An 18,814-nucleotide genomic window follows, 5' to 3' on the forward strand; every position below is an offset into this window, starting at 1 on the left:
AGAATTGCCATTTATAAGGCTTGCAACGTCTGGAATTTTTTGAGGAAATAAATGTTATTGGTAGGGTGAAGGCCACAGTGCAGATTAAGGTCCTCTGAATAAAGGTTCCATGGAGTTTCTAGGAAGCTAATGTAGATTTTGTACTGATCTCATTTCTGATTGGAATTTAAAAAAATGTCTTATTCAAGCCTTCTTAAATGATGAGGTTAGCTCAATCCATATACCTAGATGTTTGATCTAGTACATACATTCGGGTTCCTATTAGATGACCGAAGATGCATTCTTTCGAATGCGTCTTGGTCAAACTTGAAAAGACGAAAAGGCAAAATGATGAAGCAGCATATAAGCAAATTTTTTCCCTGAGAAAGAAATCGCTTGGCCACGTCCGTTACTTTGATATTTTCATTACTGTATTGTGATCTCAGAGTTGGTATATTTAAGTGGGGGGGGCGGGGGTGAAGCCCTCCACTTTGTTATAAGTGTTTTTTTTTTTTTTTGGAACAGCGATTTTTTTCCCTTGGAAAAAAATCACTGTTCTAAACGTTCGAGTTTGTAAGCTTTCACTTACATGGAGTCGATAAATCATCATTCGCTTTTCTAAGCATTCGATGATTTAATATAGACCCCATACATTCTTGTAGTTGGCTAGATTGGCTCAGGATAGGTAAGAAGGAGCTTATGGGAATTAATCTTTTAAATGAGTTGAATAACTTGAACTTCATTTTGGAGAAACTTAGACTAAGATCCTATGCAGACAGCTTTGGTTTGACTGAGGTTATTCTGAATGATGCACTGGTTTTCAGTAGATATCTAGAATGTTAAGTCATTGATATAGACTAAACATATGCCGTGTGCTATTTAGAACAATTAAGAATAAAACTAAGCCTGAGAGCCTGGTGTGATGCCTAATTGTTGTGTTACTGGGAAGGGTTATGGAGTGATAGACTTCTCTGATGAGTCAGTGCTGCTGGAATTGCTGAAACCATTCCATTGTGGTGAAATCTATTACAAATTGTGGAAGGATTTTTAGAAGTTTGTTACTGGATCTTTTCCCAAAGGTGAGATCTATGATTATTGTTCTAGTCATATTTAATTTTCTATTTGTTTATTAACTGATCATTAAAGAAGAACAATATCATGTCTTTTCCAGAAGCCATGTTTGTTCTGTATAGTAAAGAATTTTCATTGAATGTTTTTTCACCTGTTTTGAGATAGCTTTTAAGGATTTTTGAGAGGCAAGCTAAAACTTAAATGAGTCTGAAATGGTCCATTGAGGCTACGTTGGGGGATTTTGGAATGTTTATATTAGGAAAATTCCTATCTTTTATTTTATTTTTTGCATTTATGTTATGTATGTATGTTTATTTAGTTTTTGGGAGGGGTTAATGATGCACTGTAAGGGGATTACGATAAATAATTTCCATGCATGCTGGAGCTTGAGTTACAGTTTCTCAGGGCCTGCTCAGCAAATAAGTCTTACAAGATATGAACCACTTTTTAGAACTAGCTAAATGTATAAGTTTGAAATAGATGGTAGACTTTAATATATTGCTTAAACTGCATTTGTGATGGTTTGGGGTAGGACACTGTATTATTATACAAAAGTAGTAAACAAGGCCACTGTTTCCATAGGTTATCGTTAATTGGTTGTGGATGGGTACATTTTAGATATAATATAATTGTAGTCTTGGGGACATTTCCTACAAGTAGGTTTAATTCCTTCCAAAGTTGTTTATGATTACTAGTTAAAGAGTGTAATATATTTTGACTATAGTTGCATTTAGCTTTCTATACTAGTTTTTGCCATTAATTTCTTAGGTTACAGTAGAATTGCTTTGTTTTTGTACAGAGTCCAAGCATTGCCTGTTTTGTTCAATTCTTTTGAGACTGAGACAAACCATACAGTGGTGTGAGGCTTGGTCTTTAAGGTGTTAAGGAGGAAGTATTTGTTTTTCATGAGGAGAACAAAACTTAAAAGGTAGTGTAATATGTTGTGGTTGGTGCTGGAAAAAACTGGTATACATTAGACACTACCAAGCTCAGTTTGGGAAGTAAGTGGTGCCTGTTTTATATTGCCCAGTTCTGTTAATGAGACAAGTATTTTCTATTTTAAAAAGGTATCGAAGATGCATAATTTCCCTGAAGAGGTAATGTCAAAGGAGAAAGTAGTACTGATTGGCTTTGTGATTGATAAGGTGAATTAAGTGAGTGTGATGGCCATGAATACAGTTAGTGTATAATCAGCCCATCTGATGTAGTACACTTTATCTTTGTAGAAATTAGTTGAACGGGGGATTATATTATCTGTAGTAGGTTCTGGCTTTTAAACGATGATATGCTAGAAAAGAGTATTGTATAGTCTCAGTTTAAGATGAATTTTCTTAGTATTATAACAAGCAATTCTTTTTGTTATATGAATACTTATTTTGGCTATCTGTACATCTATTTATTTGACTTTAAGTGAGTGAACTTGTCCAAAGACCATTTTCAGCCACGTTCCAGTAAGCCAAGAGACAACAGTAATGTTTCAATAGAACAACTATAAAACAAATTAACGTCTGAGTTACATTTCAAACCAGTGTTCACATTTAGGTTATATTATAATTAACGGTCACAGTTCAATAACTACAGTAGTTTTGCTTTTACGTGAACATTATTTACACAAATCACTGCATTATATACAAGGATAACAGTACAATTTCTTACTTATTTACACTGGTTAATTGGTTGTTAGTATGCATCATTACGGCTGTACATTGCCAAATGTCATGTGATTTTTAATAGGATGGCTTTGGTACCAGTTCCTAACCTTGTTCATGAGGAGAACTGCATTTATATTTGCTAGTGAGATGTGCTTTCAAAAAAAGAGTTAGTTAGCTTTTGTATTTTGTCTAGTAGAATATTCCATGATACAGAAGCAAGTTTGTAGAAGGCTGTTTCTGTTGTCACCATGGGTATATGAGGATCTTTAGTTATAGGGTGTCATGACTGGGAACTTCTAATAGTAGGCTGTTCTTTAAATGTGGGTGGTAGCTTTCATTTAATTGCTTGTAAATTAGATTATTTAACAAAAACTATGCTCTTAGCTCAGCTGGCAACTATCTTGTTTTCTATATGGTATCAATGTGATTTTTCCTCTTATATAATAAATGAAAGAATGTGAGTATTTTGTTATTGAATGCACGAAGGGGTCTAACAGGGTGTGTTATTTTTTCAGAATTTAGATTAGTAGTAGACCATACTCAAGATGCAAAATGAGGACACGAGTTTCAGTAGCAAGCAAGTGGGAGATTCTACAGGATACGTTCAGTTGCTTTAGAACTTTGCTAACCTGTTAATCTACATGCAGATACATTCAGTTGCTTTAAAACTTTGCTAACCTGTTGATCTACATGCAGATACTCTCAGTTGCCTTAGAACTTTGCTAACCTGTTGATCTACATGCAGATACTTTCAGTTGCTTTAGAACTTTGCTAACCTGTCGATCTACATGCAGATACGATCAGTTGTTTTAGAACTTTGCTAACATGTTGATCTACATGCAGATACATTCAGTTGCTTTAGAACTTTGCTAACCTGTTGATCTACATGCAGATACTTTCAGTTGCTTTAGAACTTTGCTAACCTGTTGATCTACATGCAGATACTTTCAGTTGCTTTAGAACTTTGCTAACCTGTTGATCTACATGCAGATACTTTCAGTTGCTTTAGAACTTTGCTAACCTGTTGATCTACAAGCAGATACGTTCAGCTGCTTTAGAACTTTGCTAACCTGTTGATCTACATGCAGATACTTTCAGTTGCTTTAGAACTTTGCTAACCTGTTGATCTACATGCAGATACTTTCAGTTGCTTTAGAACTTTGCTAACCTGTTGATCTACATGCAGATACTTTCAGTTGCTTTAGAACTTTGCTAACCTGTTGATCTACATGCAGATACTTTCAGTTGCTTTAGAACTTTGCTAACCTGTCGATCTACATGCAGATACTTTCAGTTGCTTTAGAACTTTGCTAACCTGTTGATCTACATGCAGATACTTTCAGTTGCTTTAGAACTTTGCTAACCTGTTGATCTACATGCAGATACTTTCAGTTGCTTTAGAACTTTGCTAACCTGTTGATCTACATGCAGATACTTTCAGTTGCTTTAGAACTTTGCTAACCTGTTGATCTACATGCAGATACTTTCAGTTGCTTTAGAACTTTGCTAACCTGTCGATCTACATGCAGATACGTTCAGTTGCTTTAGAACTTTGCTAACATGTTGATCTACATGCAGATACTTTCAGTTGCTTTAGAACTTTGCTAACCTGTCGATCTACATGCAGATACTTTCAGTTGCTTTAGAACTTTGCTAACCTGTTGATCTACATGCAGATACTCTCAGTTGCTTTAGAACTTTGCTAACCTGTCGATCTACATGCAGATACTCTCAGTTGCTTTAGAACTTTGCTAACCTGTTGATCTACATGCAGATACTTTCAGTTGCTTTAGAACTTTGCTAACCTGTCGATCTACATGCAGATATGTTCAGTTGCTTTAGAACTTTGCTAACCTGTTAATCTACATGCAGATACTCTCAGTTGCTTTAGAACTTTGCTAACCTGTTGATCTACATGCAGATACTTTCAGTTGTTTTAGAACTTTGCTAACCTGTTAATCTACATGCAGATACTCTCAGTTGCTTTAGAACTTTGCTAACCTGTTAATCTACATGCAGATACTTTCAGTTGCTTTAGAACTTTGCTAACATGTTGATCTACATGCAGATATCTCAGTTGCTTTAAAACTTTGCTAACCTGTCGATCTACATGCAGATACCTTCAGTTGCTTTAGAACTTTGCTAACCTGTCGATCTACATGCAGATACATTCAGTTGCTTCAGAACTTTACTAACCTGTCGATCTACATGCATACCTCTCAATTATCCAGATTTCTGCCAGATATTTTTAGTCTACTCAGTGTAAAACCTGTTTTCTGTCAAATCACTGAGGACTGAAATCACTAAATAATGACCTACATTTGAGTTTCAGACTTCATGTCCATCAGAATATGCATGCTAATACAAACCCTCGTTTTCTAAGTTTATAAGAGTCATATTTAAGGCCTGTCCCCAATTTTGGGCCTTTCTCTTCCTGTTGTTTTTGTCCAGATTTCTTGCAGTTAGAGGTTGAAAGGCATGTCTACGTCTGCCAATGGATAACTTGTTATCTAATGTAATCCCCATATACCTTTGTAGTTCATTTGAGAGTGTAGATATTGCTTCTGAATCCTTAGCCTGAGGTTGCACAGGTATCTTCTGAGTTCCTAATATCATGGCAGTACACATTTGGGTATTAACAGATTATTAGAAGTCATTCCATTCCATACAGGGCAAAACCCTCTTGTAACTGTTTATCTAAATTATAGGGTGATTTACATTTTCATGTGAGTTGATAGGAGATTGTATGACAGAGTACCAATAGGCAGAATATCAGGGATCCCAAAACTGAGTGCTGTGGGACTCCATTTGTTGTACACCCTGTTTCTGAGAGATTGCTCTTAAGATCTAGTACAAAGGCTCTTTTATCAAGGTAATTTTGGAACTACTGAATTACTTGTTGACCAAATCCAGTAGTTAGTGGTTCATAGGTTAAAAGCATGTTTAAGCCCCAGAAAAATAGCATCCACGAGGAGTCCATTTTCTGTACTGGTATAGATTTGCTTAAAGTATTTTGTGGGATTAGTACACTGTAGCTGGGAAAGAATATATACTCTTTGTGTGTGAGTATGTCATACTTATGCATGTATTCCAATATCTGCCTGTAGATTCCATAGTTTTGGCTGTAGGGTGGGAAATGGTTATTCTTCAGTGACTGGGGAGGGGCACTATCATTAAGCATTTGAAACTGTGTTTAATGGATTTGTTAAAGGGAGAGATTGAATATGTGCTGCAGTGGGGAGCATACAGTAGTACTAATCGGTTTTATCAATTACGGGTACAATATGTGGAAATCAGGGTTGTAATAGTGGCGTGTTTTATCTAATTGTTCTTGAATTTTTTTTTTTTGCAAAAGATTTTAAAACAGAAAGGGTAGAAGTGAATTCATAATTCATGTTAGTGGAGTTGAGGTGGGTGAGATAATATTGCTGAGGACATTTCTTGAAAAAGAGATGTTATGTTTATTATTCTTTATAATCTGTGAAATCACTGACAATTTTGTTGTGTCATTTATGCTAAAACATGAATTACTGAACAATGTTACACAAGTCAATTCCCTTTTTCAACACTTCAGACAATCTATCACTGAGCAGTATGTTTCAATTCAACTCTTTACAGTTCTATACTTCAAGAAACAGACATTAAAGGTTGAATAAGATTTAATAGGGGATAAATCAAGCTGGAACATCAAAAATCAAGGAATTGTCTTAACTCTGCATTGTTCAAGAACAGAAGCAATCAAACTGACACTAAGATTTGTAACAGAAGAGATCAGTGAGGTTTAGATGCCTAATGAACAAATTAAAGGGGTTTGGTGCCCTTTTTATATACCGATTCTCGATCTCAAATGACCAGACGAAAAAAAGAAAATTGTTCAAATGACCTTCCCATTCTCATGTACAACAGAAAAGTCTGAATGTGATGAACAAAATGTCATCCCTGACGGATTAAGTCTATATCGTAATGCTTTTGTTTTGATGTTCTTGCCTCGTCTTCTCATCTCCTTTTTTACTATGGTCATCTTGTTCCACGTGATACTTGCAGATAAAAAATTATTTTCTTGAGAAATCAATTCTATGTTATACTTCACTGAAGTACGGAACTCTTGTTCGATAAAATGGTAGTTATAAAACAAAACGGAAGTTGGGGAGCCATATTTAATTTATACCAATCATATAAAAAAAATTTCAGGAAGAGGAGAAGATGTCTTGTCTTTCAGTTCATTTATATTTTCATGATGGTCCATGTCCAGATGGTAATTTTTGGAAATGTTTATTGGTACTGATGTTTCAAATGGCCTGCCAAAAAAGCTTCCAGATGACTTGAGTAGATTTGTTTTTAAAAAACATAGGTGGGTGACTTCAACTCTTTTGCTGTTTATTCAGGTGCATTTTTTTTAGCCTTTGCAGACATTCTCTTTTACTTTGGTTAGTAATGCCCCTTTATCTAGCTATAGTTGAACTCATGTTACTTATCTTTTTGGATTCTTTGTTGAAGTTGGTGCATTTTTACTGACGTCTCATGTTTGAAGAGGGAATAACTTATCTTGCATTATGTTCAATGTAGAAGAAATTCAAACTCAGGGCTCCTAGGAGCCATTAAAGCTTTTGTCTACAGTTAGACTAGGAATGTAAACAAAATTTCTATGCCATTTATATATCAGAAACTTGAAAAGTTTGACACTACTAACTTCCCTCATATATTTAGGGAAATAGTTCCATAATATTCCTACTCTATGATGAAAATACCTCCTCCTAAATGATCGTTTAGCATCTGGCAGTCTCATTGCTGGTTCTGATATTATTCCCCAAAAATGTAACACCAAAGAGGCTGCTACTGCCTCGTTCTTATTGATTTGTACTCAAGAATCATGCCACATCTTAAAACCGATAGCCGTATCAGTACAGGAAAAGAGTTTCCAATGTCTCTTTATAACTGGGGTGTTTCCGTCCTCTCACGTGCATAGCGACCATCTTCCAGATTCTCTCAAGTGTATGTATTTGTCAAGTGTTATAACAACTGAAAGACCCACAGCATTCCATAAAAGGCCATATGGTAGACGTAAAAGCAGAGTCAAGACTTCTTTCTCTCTTTGCTACGGACACTCCTCAAGATGTCTTTTAAAAGACCATATCACTTCCTCACCACTGCCTTGATATGATCATCAAAGTCCAAAGCATCATCCATGATATATCTTAGAGCTCTCATAGAACTTAAGGAGGTCAAAATGTTATTATTCAGAGCATAGGGATAGTTGTTATTTCCAGAACCAAAATGCATCACATTGCATTTCTTGGCATTAAATTGCATGCCTGTTTCAGTGACCTACCTGAATAAAATATCTAAATAATTTTGCAATTTATTATGATCATATACATTTGTAACTATACCCCCCAAACCTTAGTGTTGTCTGCGAAATTTACTTGGCTAGGCAATATCACAAAATGGGAACTCGGACATCAAGAACCCAAACAACATGGGACCCAGAAAAGATCCCTGTGGAATCACCAAATCAAGATTGCTTATTTTTGAAAAATAATGCCCTATTCTCACTTTAAATTTCCATCTTGATAGCCAATTGACACTCCAGTACATAATGTAGATGTTCATATTACATTTTACCATAACATCAGATATTCTGTCATGGGGACAGAATCAAAGGCCTTACTCAGATCCAAGGTAAACAGCGTCACAAGCAAAGCCCAAGTCTATTCAGCAACAGATTTTATCATAAAACTGGATAACATTAGTCAAATGTCATCTCCCCACAAGGAAGCCGTGTTGATATATATCACTCCTTTGTCTACTATCCCCCCTAGAGCAGCTACAAACTTCTTGCTCAAGACATTTACCCAGTATTGAGGTCATATTGATAACATTTATAGTTGTACGGGCAAAATTATATTACAGAAGGCTGATGGTGCTGTTGCTGGATCCTGGCAACTGTATACCTACTCCCAGTTTGTGAATTGCAGCTCTATTTTACATTCAGATTCATGGTCCTGAGGAATGGTGTTGGTTAGTATGTGTCTGGGACGTAGTTTCCCGTTTTAAATTTCCAGGCAGTAGAACTGGACAGAACTCATTCATTATAGTGGAAGAATTTGTAGGACTGATAATTTATCTGATTTTTGTGATAACTGCATCTAGATTGTACTTTTGTTGGTCATAGCATTAAGGAGGATTACAAGCTTGTAGGTATAGTGTAAGCTGTAAGGATTAGCTGCTTGGTGTCTAGGATGGTTAATCTTTGTACAAGCACAGAACATTATGTAGGGATCATTAGCTAAAGTAATTTGGGGGTGTAGTAATTATACAGAAATTATTCCATTCTTTATGAGAAGCATTTCATCGACCCCTGTCCAGCTAGTAGGCTGCATACAATAATAAGTGTAAGCAGACAATATATTATGGCAGATTATGTAGGGTGAGGGTCTTGAACCAGGATTCACTTATGGATATAATATCTGGGTGTATGTACTTAACCAACGTCCTACCAAACTGATATTTTTTTTATAGTAAGCTAACAGCAGTTATATAAATTGCCTTCTTCACCACTTCATTACTTGGAAACAGCTTTAGACTTGTTCTGGTTTTTATTCTTTGTCAGTTATAAATAATAACGTTGCAAAAACCACAGCAAGTCAAACTTAAGGACAATAATTGGTTTGTTACTAATAAATATAGGTTAAAATTATTTTTTTTGTGGAATGAGGGAACGTGTATGCAGTGGTTGGCACTACAAGCAAATATTAATGGAATTTAGAGGAGGTTGATTTCATACATATGTGTTGGTGTGTTTTTGAAGACATTTTATTGACTGCTTTTCTGTAATTTTCCACTATGGGGGAGAGGATTGACAGGATAAATAAGTAAGAAGAACAGATGTGTTTGGTTGGGAGTTTTTGCTTGTATTTTAAGAGCCTGAAGTATTTTTATTGCCATAAGAATACAGGATGGTTTTGCTTAATGCTTGTTATGTGCTTCAATGTTTGACCAGACTTGTATATAAGTAGTGGATATTTTTGTAGGGGTGAAGGAATTAGGGTGGGTATTGTTTGGCGTGATTTCCTCTTAAGGTAAAAATGTACTAGTTGGTGCACATGCACTAAACCTTTGACTTTACTAAGGCTCTCATGCCTTAAGGTTAAGTAGATATTGTCCAGATCTAGCCCACTTTGTGAGAATGTTAGATTTTCATTATGCTTCAGCAACTGCAGATGCCTGTTTGTTATTAGTATAACTTTTGGGTAGATTGCTTTAGTCTGCCTAGCAGAATGCTGTTACAATATATCAGATGTCTACCTGTATAACATAGATAAGTATTTCTGAAATCCATTTAAAAAACAAATTCCAGTTGAATTTAACTTGCAGGTAAATCTTTATTGTAGGTGCTATGTCGGATATCGCTTGTGACAGCATTACATGAACCTTTGCACAGGACTAATAAATGCAGTCAATAAAGACAGAAAAGTATAGATGAGTATAAGCAGTATGGGATGGTGATGTTTGTGAGAATAGGATTGGTTAAGGAACTGTGTCTGGATGACTGTCTGGATTGGCAGTGTCATTCATGTTACACTCCCAAATTTATAGATGTTTATGTTCCTGTGCCAATAATGGTTTACTGTATATGTTGTTTTTTTTCTTTTCTCCATGATTATGCAATTGTGAAGTTATTATAAATAATTAAGTGGGCAGAGGGGCAAAGCATCCCACTTGTTGGTACAGGGGGGCTTGACATTCTTGCAAAAACACTGTTTTCTTGCTATATCTTGATATGTAAAGTGTTTTCTATGATTTGTGATTCAGCAAAATGAGGTTTCAGTCAAGTGGATTTTCAGTCTAATTGTTTCAACTATTTGCGTTTCAATCAACTACAGTTTTATCAAGTGATAGTAACCATTTCAAACAATACCTTTATAAACCCTGGTATAACAGGTAAGTTGAACAAGTGATGAGAGACTGAGAAACGGCTATACAAATCTTGGGGAACAAAAAGCTTGATACTTTAAGCTTATGGGATAAAAAGTTCAATAGCTTAAAATTCTGATGGGTGTAGAATGACCTCAGTGGTGTCAGTCTCCCCCTTTTCTCTTTGACAGCCTTGATGGTTTAATAAAGAGGGATGTTAAATGATGGTCATTCTGTGGTACAATTGTACTATGAATAATGTAGGCTACTGTAAAGAAATCTGAACCTTACATGGGCGTATATATTTTTTTCCAAAATAAAGCTGTACAGGGTCTTCTGTGACTGCAGCAAGTTATTTACAAAGTTGCTTTTGTCAGATGACGTCAGGAAATGATCAAAGAATGGATAGGAGGACAAGAAGGTAACATAGTAAGCCACTTCAGGGGCAAAGAGGGATAAAGCCCTGACCATGGTCCACTTGAGCTGGGTTTGATTAGCAGATCAGGTGACTGAAGGAGCAGCATGGAAGGGATGGGCATGTCCATCCTAGATGGGAGGGAGCTCACTGATACACGCCCTTAAGGGAGGCGTGGTCCAAAGAGAGGCGTTGCCTTCAGACGTGAACAACAAACATGGTGAGTGTAGGGAAAGGGAAGTGGGTAGGTCATAAAAAAAATCCCCCCTGGATGGAAGCACAGTTAACCCAAGCCCCCAGGACACACTAAGGATCAGTGACCTGCTTCCCAGCAAAAACAGAGAAAGTCCAGAAGTCCATGGGGTTGGAAAGTAACTGATAGACCTAGGGTGGATATTGGCTACTGGGAGCCATGCTGGTATCAATGAGGTCTGAAGGGACCAAAAAAAAAAAAAAGAAGGTAAACTAGTAAGTGTGTTATCTGGTGATAATGGTATTGACAAAGCTTGCCAATGAGCTGGGCAGAGGTGTGTAAACTCTGGAAGGTAATTTGCATGACTGTAGAACTGACTATTAAATATATAGCAAAACTATAATTTAATTTACAACAGAATTATTTTAACCTTTATTAATGGCAATGAATGCTTTTGTTTAATTGATAAGGGGTATAAACTAGTTAATGTAACAAGCATAAGGGATGAAGATGTGATAAGTTTTTAATATATATATATATATATATATATATATATATATATATATATATATATATGAACACTGTGAAACTGCAGATCAAGTGAGACAATGTGTGCACATATATGATATTTTTAATGAATGTGTGACAGGAAATATTAAATTTATAATCAAGGTTGGTAGAACGTAAGAAGACTGCTAGATTTCAGTAGAATAATTTGGAAGATTTCTGATTTAGTTACATGAATGATTTTTAATACACCAATGATGATATATGAAAATGATAACCAGTGGTATTTATGGGGACAAATATAACATCCTTATTATATCATTAGATGCTTGTTTTGTGGAGTGTGCTCTATAAATTCATGCTGGAATAATTAAGGTGTTTATACATTTGATCACAGATGTTTCTTGTACGTCAGTGATGGATATATTCATTTAACAATTACTGATGGTGCACCAGAAAAACTGTTTTTTTTTAAATACTGATGTATATTAAGAATTGAATGCATCTGCTCTGTTTTTGTAATTTGTACTCAAAAAATGTGAAAATAAATGTAATTAAAGTATTTATATATGAATACAAAGAGGAGACTGAGAACCGACAGCTACTTCTGCAGTGGCGCATAGGAAAATAGGCCATGCGATACACGGAGCTCAGAATGAGGCTTAACTAATTTAAATACATGACCTGCAGTGGATATGGCAAGAGCCATATAATAAATCCTAATGCCTTTAGAACTGCTTGCAGTACTCAAGGTGTGGTCTGACCAGGGCTCGCTAGAGTGGAGTAGAGAGAAAGTACTACTTTACTATTCTGTTTGATGTTGCTGCTGACATACTCTCTCGCAGTGCCCCTGGTCATCCAGTCTAGGTGTGAACAAAACCCCCAAATTCTTTTCCCACTCTAATGCCATCAGTTTGTCTCCTCACAGCTCATACTTCTACAGACAGGTAGCATAACCATTGCTACTGGACAGCAATATGTTTTCATTATAGAAGCACACAATCTGGAAGTATATGAGGACTGCCTCCCTTGCCTAGTTTCCCATTATTTATTGATAACGGCAGATTCAAATTATCTACATTCCCTCCTGCCCACATATCCACAGACACACGTACACATCTGTGCTTCAAAAGACTGCTCATATCTTACCCATAAATTTAATTTTTGTAGTGCTGCCTTTTCAGGAAGGTTATTCCAAACATCCAATATTCTTTATGTAAATAGTATGTCCACAGCGCCAAATCTTATTTTTTGCATCAAAGTGCCTTTTTTCTGAACAAGACTTCCCAGATAGCTGCACATTGAGTAACAGCTTAATTCTAGCTCTCCCAGTGTGAAAACAGAAACTTAGCAGAGTAGGTCAGTAGACTTGTGTTTATAGGTAAATTTCAGTAACTGGCTAGTAAGTGCACTTTCTGGATTACAGGAACAAATAAATACAGAAGACATGGGAAAAAATTGGCTACAAAAAGTGAGGAAGAAACACTGACTGGGGAAAGTTCTGCACCTGTTAAGCAAAAAGCAGTGCACCCCCCAGACATGACTTCCAGTAACCTACAAGAAGATACAAGACAACTGCACACGGAGCTGGTTAAAATAAACAAAACACTGATGGAGTATATCAACCCAAACTAGGCTGGAAAAAATGGAAGCTTTAAACAGATGTTCAGATGAGGTGCTAAAGCTGCAAAAATCAGAAGTGGAAATGAAGAAAATGCTGGCTGAATAAGAGACTGCTCAGGAAGAGATGTTTAAAAAATAATAGACTCAGAGGACAGAGCACTTAGGGAAACGTGAGATTTTCAGCCATACCAGAGAAGCTGGAAGGAACAGACTGCATTAATTTTATGAAAGCACAAATAAGCAACTGAACTGGTATTCCACAGCAGGAGTTATCTGAAAGGGCACATCATATGTATATTCCAAACCTGGCTTTGAGAAAGCAACCTATACCTTTAATAATAAAGATGCCATTCTACCAGCAGAAGGAGCTGATTCTGACAAAACTGTGGCAGAAGGACAAAGTACTAAAAGTGGGAGATAGCAGAGTGTTTGTGGAGAATGATTATTTGTACACCAGACAGAATATGAGCAAATTTATTCCACTATTCAGAGAATATCGGAATACAGGTGTGAGATTCAAACTGCTGTACCCAACTGTCTTCAAGGTATTCTTCCTTGGAGGGACAAAACAATTTTTTGATGAAGTACAGGCTAAGGAAGAAAAACAAAAGTTTGTCCAAGTAATCTGTGAAACAGGAGATTCTGTTTCTTGGTCATCTGGTAATAAAGACCACAGAAAGACTGTACCTGTGCAACCTTTTCAAGAAGGAAGGGGGCATGACAGTTGATTACAGGAATTGACAGTACATTGGAAATGAAGCACTTAATGTGGGATTACAATGCAATAATTAATTATATTTGTGAAGTATGATAGAAGAAAACCATTTGGTAATAATGATAGACTTTTTTCAGAATTGCTAGTCTTGTGGGGGACTCTAAAGCATATATCCTACTGCATGTCATTAATTTTCAGAAGTGCTTTGGGGATGGGAGGAGGAGGGAGAAAATTAACTAAGTAAAGATTGTTTTCTTAAATAGTACTGTTTTTGTGGTGTGTGGTTCTCTTTACATGCTATAAAGTACAGTTTTGTTAGTTATTTTTAAATGTAATGAGGACTGCAAACAGGTGCTGCTGTTTTTTTCTCCCTTATTCTCTCTTTCTTCTTCTTCAGTTTTAGTAAATATAAAAAAAGAGTCTGGTTAAAAAAAGTATGACAACAGAAAAATTGGTGTACTTTTCTCATTCTTGTATGTGGGAATTACTGGATTAAGGACCTTGGGTTGATTTAGTAACAAGTTTTGAGAGACAGCAAGTAACAGAAAAAGAACATTAAATATTATGAGGCTTTTTCTAGCAAATACATGTATACTCAGTAACAATTCTGAAGCTGGTCATCGTGTTTCCAAGGAAACAATCTGATAAAGAGAAACTTGCTGCCTGATCCTCATGTCTTCATGGAGGCAATCTGATAAAGAGAAACTGGCTACAGTCTGGTGGAGAGTGACTGGCTGACGGGAGAAAAAAAATAGAGAAACTAGCTAGGAGATAATGTTCTCTGAAAGCATTCAAGGGTTTTCCCAGCTAGGAGAGCTGTAAAGAAAAGACAAAACCAATTGACACTTAGTAGAAGCACAGGCTGCACCATGCGTCGTAGCATGTTTAACCTTTCTTTTAGATTAGCTTAAGTCTGTGTGTGTGGCTGTCAGTTTGGAACTTTTCTTCCTATTAGGAGGGTAAAACTTCAATATTTGAAGATGTACATAGTTTTTCTGTGTTAGTATTCCATTTATAGGTTTTAGGGGGTATTGGACGTTTTTTTTTTTTTTTTTTTTTGAGGGCTTTCAATAAAACAAAGTTTTGTAAAGATGTTACAGAGGCTCAAATGGATATGACAAAAAACTATACAAAAGTTCAACCTGTCAGTGTATGCATGTAGTGCAAAAGCTAGAACTAGACATTTAACAAAAAAAAGTGTTACACATAAAAGGTGGAAATAACTTTTTAATGCAATAATGCTTTCTGTAATGCCTTTAAATTTCAATAGTCTCACAGATAAATACAAAAAAGAAAGAGTGAACTACATTAAAATGTAATGAACATGTGAATTTGATAAATAAATGTTTTCGGGATGGTTATTCAGTGGAATAACTGGGACAAAGAAAAAGTGGAGTACTTATATTAATTGCAAGAGGAGCTTGATAGTGATAGAAGAGGATAAAAAAACAATAATGTCAGATTTGTAGTGCTAAGTGTCTACTGGCAAGTATTTATATTCCACCTAAAACTGCTATAGTGGAACTTAAGAAAATGCTGGTTGAAATAAGCAGTTTTCAGCAAGAATATTATGTATAGGTAGGGGCTGGAATCTGATTTGCAACAATGATGTGCCTGGGGACCCCAGAAGGGAAAGTATAATAAAAGGAGGGTAGATTTTTGAAGAAATTTATGAAAATATCTGGCATGGAGGATGTGAATTCAGTAATAGGAGTTTGTAGTGAATTTGCATATTATTTCCCCAAGATATAAAGGCTAAGCTAGACAGCATTTACATTTCACAGGAACATGTGCATTTAATTGAAGGTCTTGATACACACCAAATAAGTACTTCAGATCCTGTGCCAATAATAATTAAAATAAAAACACAGGATAATTAAATAAAAATGAGACACTGGCACTTTCCCACCTATCTCTAGAAGAGAGAAATTCAAGGAATGGGTAGTGGAGATTATTCAGGAGGAGGACAGAAATTTTTCTAAAGAATATAGCTAGGGAGTGGGATAAAATTAAGGTGGAGTTTAAAAATTGGTTGGAAATAAAAGGAATGGAGCCATGGTTAATAAGCAACAATTATTTAGATTGAGTGACAAATGTTAATGTTGCAGAATAGAGGGAATCTCATAGAACAAGAAGAGGATCAACTGCAGAATGCTAGGCAGAAAATAAGGGATTACCTTGACATTATGCAAGAGTTTAGAAAGATTGCTGTTAAGCAACTGTTTTTGATAATAACCGTACAGCATAAACACAAAGGTAACAAGAGATCCTGTAGAGGTATTCGAAATATTTTGGACATTTTATGAAAGTCTGTAAGAAGCAGTGAAATATGGAAATCAAGAAAAGATGGAAATGTTTATAGAATAATTAAATATGCCAAGGTTAGAGGTATAGGAGATTCAGTTACTAACAGGATAGGAGGTAACAAGATAAAAACTGTGATGTATAACCAATCTACAGGAATAGATGGTATTCCTGTGGAAGTTTGGAAGCTAGGACAGAAAAAAACTGATAAAGATCTGGAAGGTTTTGTTTAACAGTATTTTAAGAGGAGGAGACGTTCCAGCATCCTGGAAGAAGGAGGTGGTAGCAGTAATACCTAAAGAGGGTAAAGATCCATCAGATCCAGCTTCATACAGGCCCATTTCAATACTAAACCATGATTAGTGTTCATGTCTATAATGGCTAAAAGAATGACAAAAGTAATGCCAAAATTGATAGATATGTATCAGTCTAGTTTTGCGGAGGGGTGGCAAACATTGACAATCCACAGGAAAGCAGAATGTAAGAAAAATAGCACTGTTGGTGGGTCTTAATGCAGAGAAAGCATTTGGCGAGTAAGCTGGGATTTTATAAGAAAGGGAATGGAAGCAGGGATCAGAGGCAAAAATTAGTGGATAGGGTCCTCTCTGATAATTTCTGATTCAGTAAAGAAACCAAGCAGGGATGTCCTTTGTTCCCTTTATTTGCACTGTATGTAGAACCACTGGCAAAGAAAATAAGGGACTCAGAAATTCAAGGATATAATTGGTATGGTAGTCAAAAAAGCTGGCTCTATTTTAAGATATTATTTTATACCTGACAAAAACCAGAAAGAGACAGTACAGTGTTGTGGAACATTTTGACACAGTCAAATCTTTTCAGGATACAAAATTAATGAAGCTAAAACAAAGGCAACAATGGTAAATTATGTACCCACAAATGAATTGGTTCAGCAATATCCGTATTTATGGGGACATGATAAAATGAAGTATTTAAGAGTATGGATTAAAATTATTCTGGTGTAGCAGCTAAGGATACGTGAGAAGAGACTGAACAAAAGATAATACAAAAGCTGAGAAAATGGAAGCTTTGATATATGGATAGTAAGATACAAAACAGTCAAAATGTTTAGTCCCTTTAGTCTTACACACAGGTCAGGCATATTTTTATCAACCAGAGAAGTTGTGGATAGCAATTAATAAAGAGCAGAAGGACTTTATCTGGAAGGGGAAGATGACAAGAGTCAAGTGGGATAAGATGATTCTTCCAGAACAAAGCAGATTGGGATGACCCGGTTTGAAGGCATTATTTCAGGGCTACACAGTTGAGGCTCCTATACACAGGTAACAGAACAGGAAGAGGTCACAAATTTATTTGGACTGCATGTTAGAGATTGATATCAATCCTTGATAGGGAAGGCAAAGTACCGGGGAAAAGAAATAGGGGTCCCTAAACAGAAGATCAGTACTGGTAGAGTTTTTAGTAGAATCTAGAATGGAAGCTGCTACTAAAAAAGGAATAATTAGAACGGTATAAAATATTGCACAATAACTATAAGAAATCAATCAGAGGAGGTTAGAAAGGATTGGGAAGAAAGAATGGATGAACAATTAACAAAAACAATGGGAGGATATATGTACGCCTCCCAAATATGCAACAAAAATCTAGAAGATTTAGGATTTTTGCTTGGAAATGTTTACAGATACTTTTATACCCCAAGTAGACTCCAGAGAAAGCTTCCTCATGTAGACAGCAAATGTTGGAGATGTGACAGAGAAGAAAGACGTACTTGGGAACATATTTTCTGGGAGTGTGGTGGGTTGGCGGACTTTAAAGATTCCCTGTTGGATGCACTGTCAGAGATGCTGGGTGGGCAGATTGGTGTGATGAGGGAGATGATTTTTCTGAGCTATAATACAGAATCGGAATTGCATAAGCATAGTAAGGCCTTGCTGTGTCTAATTATGGTGGCTGCCAAAAAAGCAATTACTAGAAAATGGAAATCAAAATCTAAACCAACTATATTAGAAGCAGTAAACATAGTAATAGAGATAAAACAACTGGAATTGAGATCTTTAGAAAAGTGTAGGAACAAACTACACAGAACAAAATTGGAATTGTGGGAACAAATACATACAGAGGAGGAATGAAGCTTAAAAGTAGCCAAGACTTAAATGAGCTATGTAATATTTGACTGAAAAAGATTAGGTAGATTATAACTGATGTATAATGTTTGCAGCTGGGAGTATGCCAGTAAGGTTTGTGATGTAAAATGATTGCAACTAGGACTGTGTCAGTGAGCTTCATTTTCATTTATATAAATGTATACTTTTGTTGTAAGTGATGGTTTAATAAAGATGTTTCTTATTAAAAAAAAGGGTAGCAGGAACTGAATAATTTATGTAAAGTTGCTTAGGTTATATGATATATAGCAATATCTGTGAAGTATAATGTTTGTTAATGTTAATTTGTTAATAGAGTTT

General features: G+C 35.8%; 1 protein-coding gene across 1 annotated transcript in view; it reads left to right on the forward strand.

Annotated features, from left to right (window-relative positions):
- SLC5A2 (solute carrier family 5 member 2) overlaps positions 1-18,814 on the forward strand; it is a 261,601-nt gene that overhangs the window by 223,719 nt on the left and 19,068 nt on the right. The window lies entirely within an intron of this gene.

The sequence above is a fragment of the Protopterus annectens genome, chromosome 10.part0 (assembly GCF_019279795.1).
Source record: "Protopterus annectens isolate FY-2018-M chromosome 10.part0, PAN1.0, whole genome shotgun sequence".
Classification (NCBI taxonomy): Eukaryota; Metazoa; Chordata; order Ceratodontiformes; family Protopteridae; genus Protopterus; species Protopterus annectens.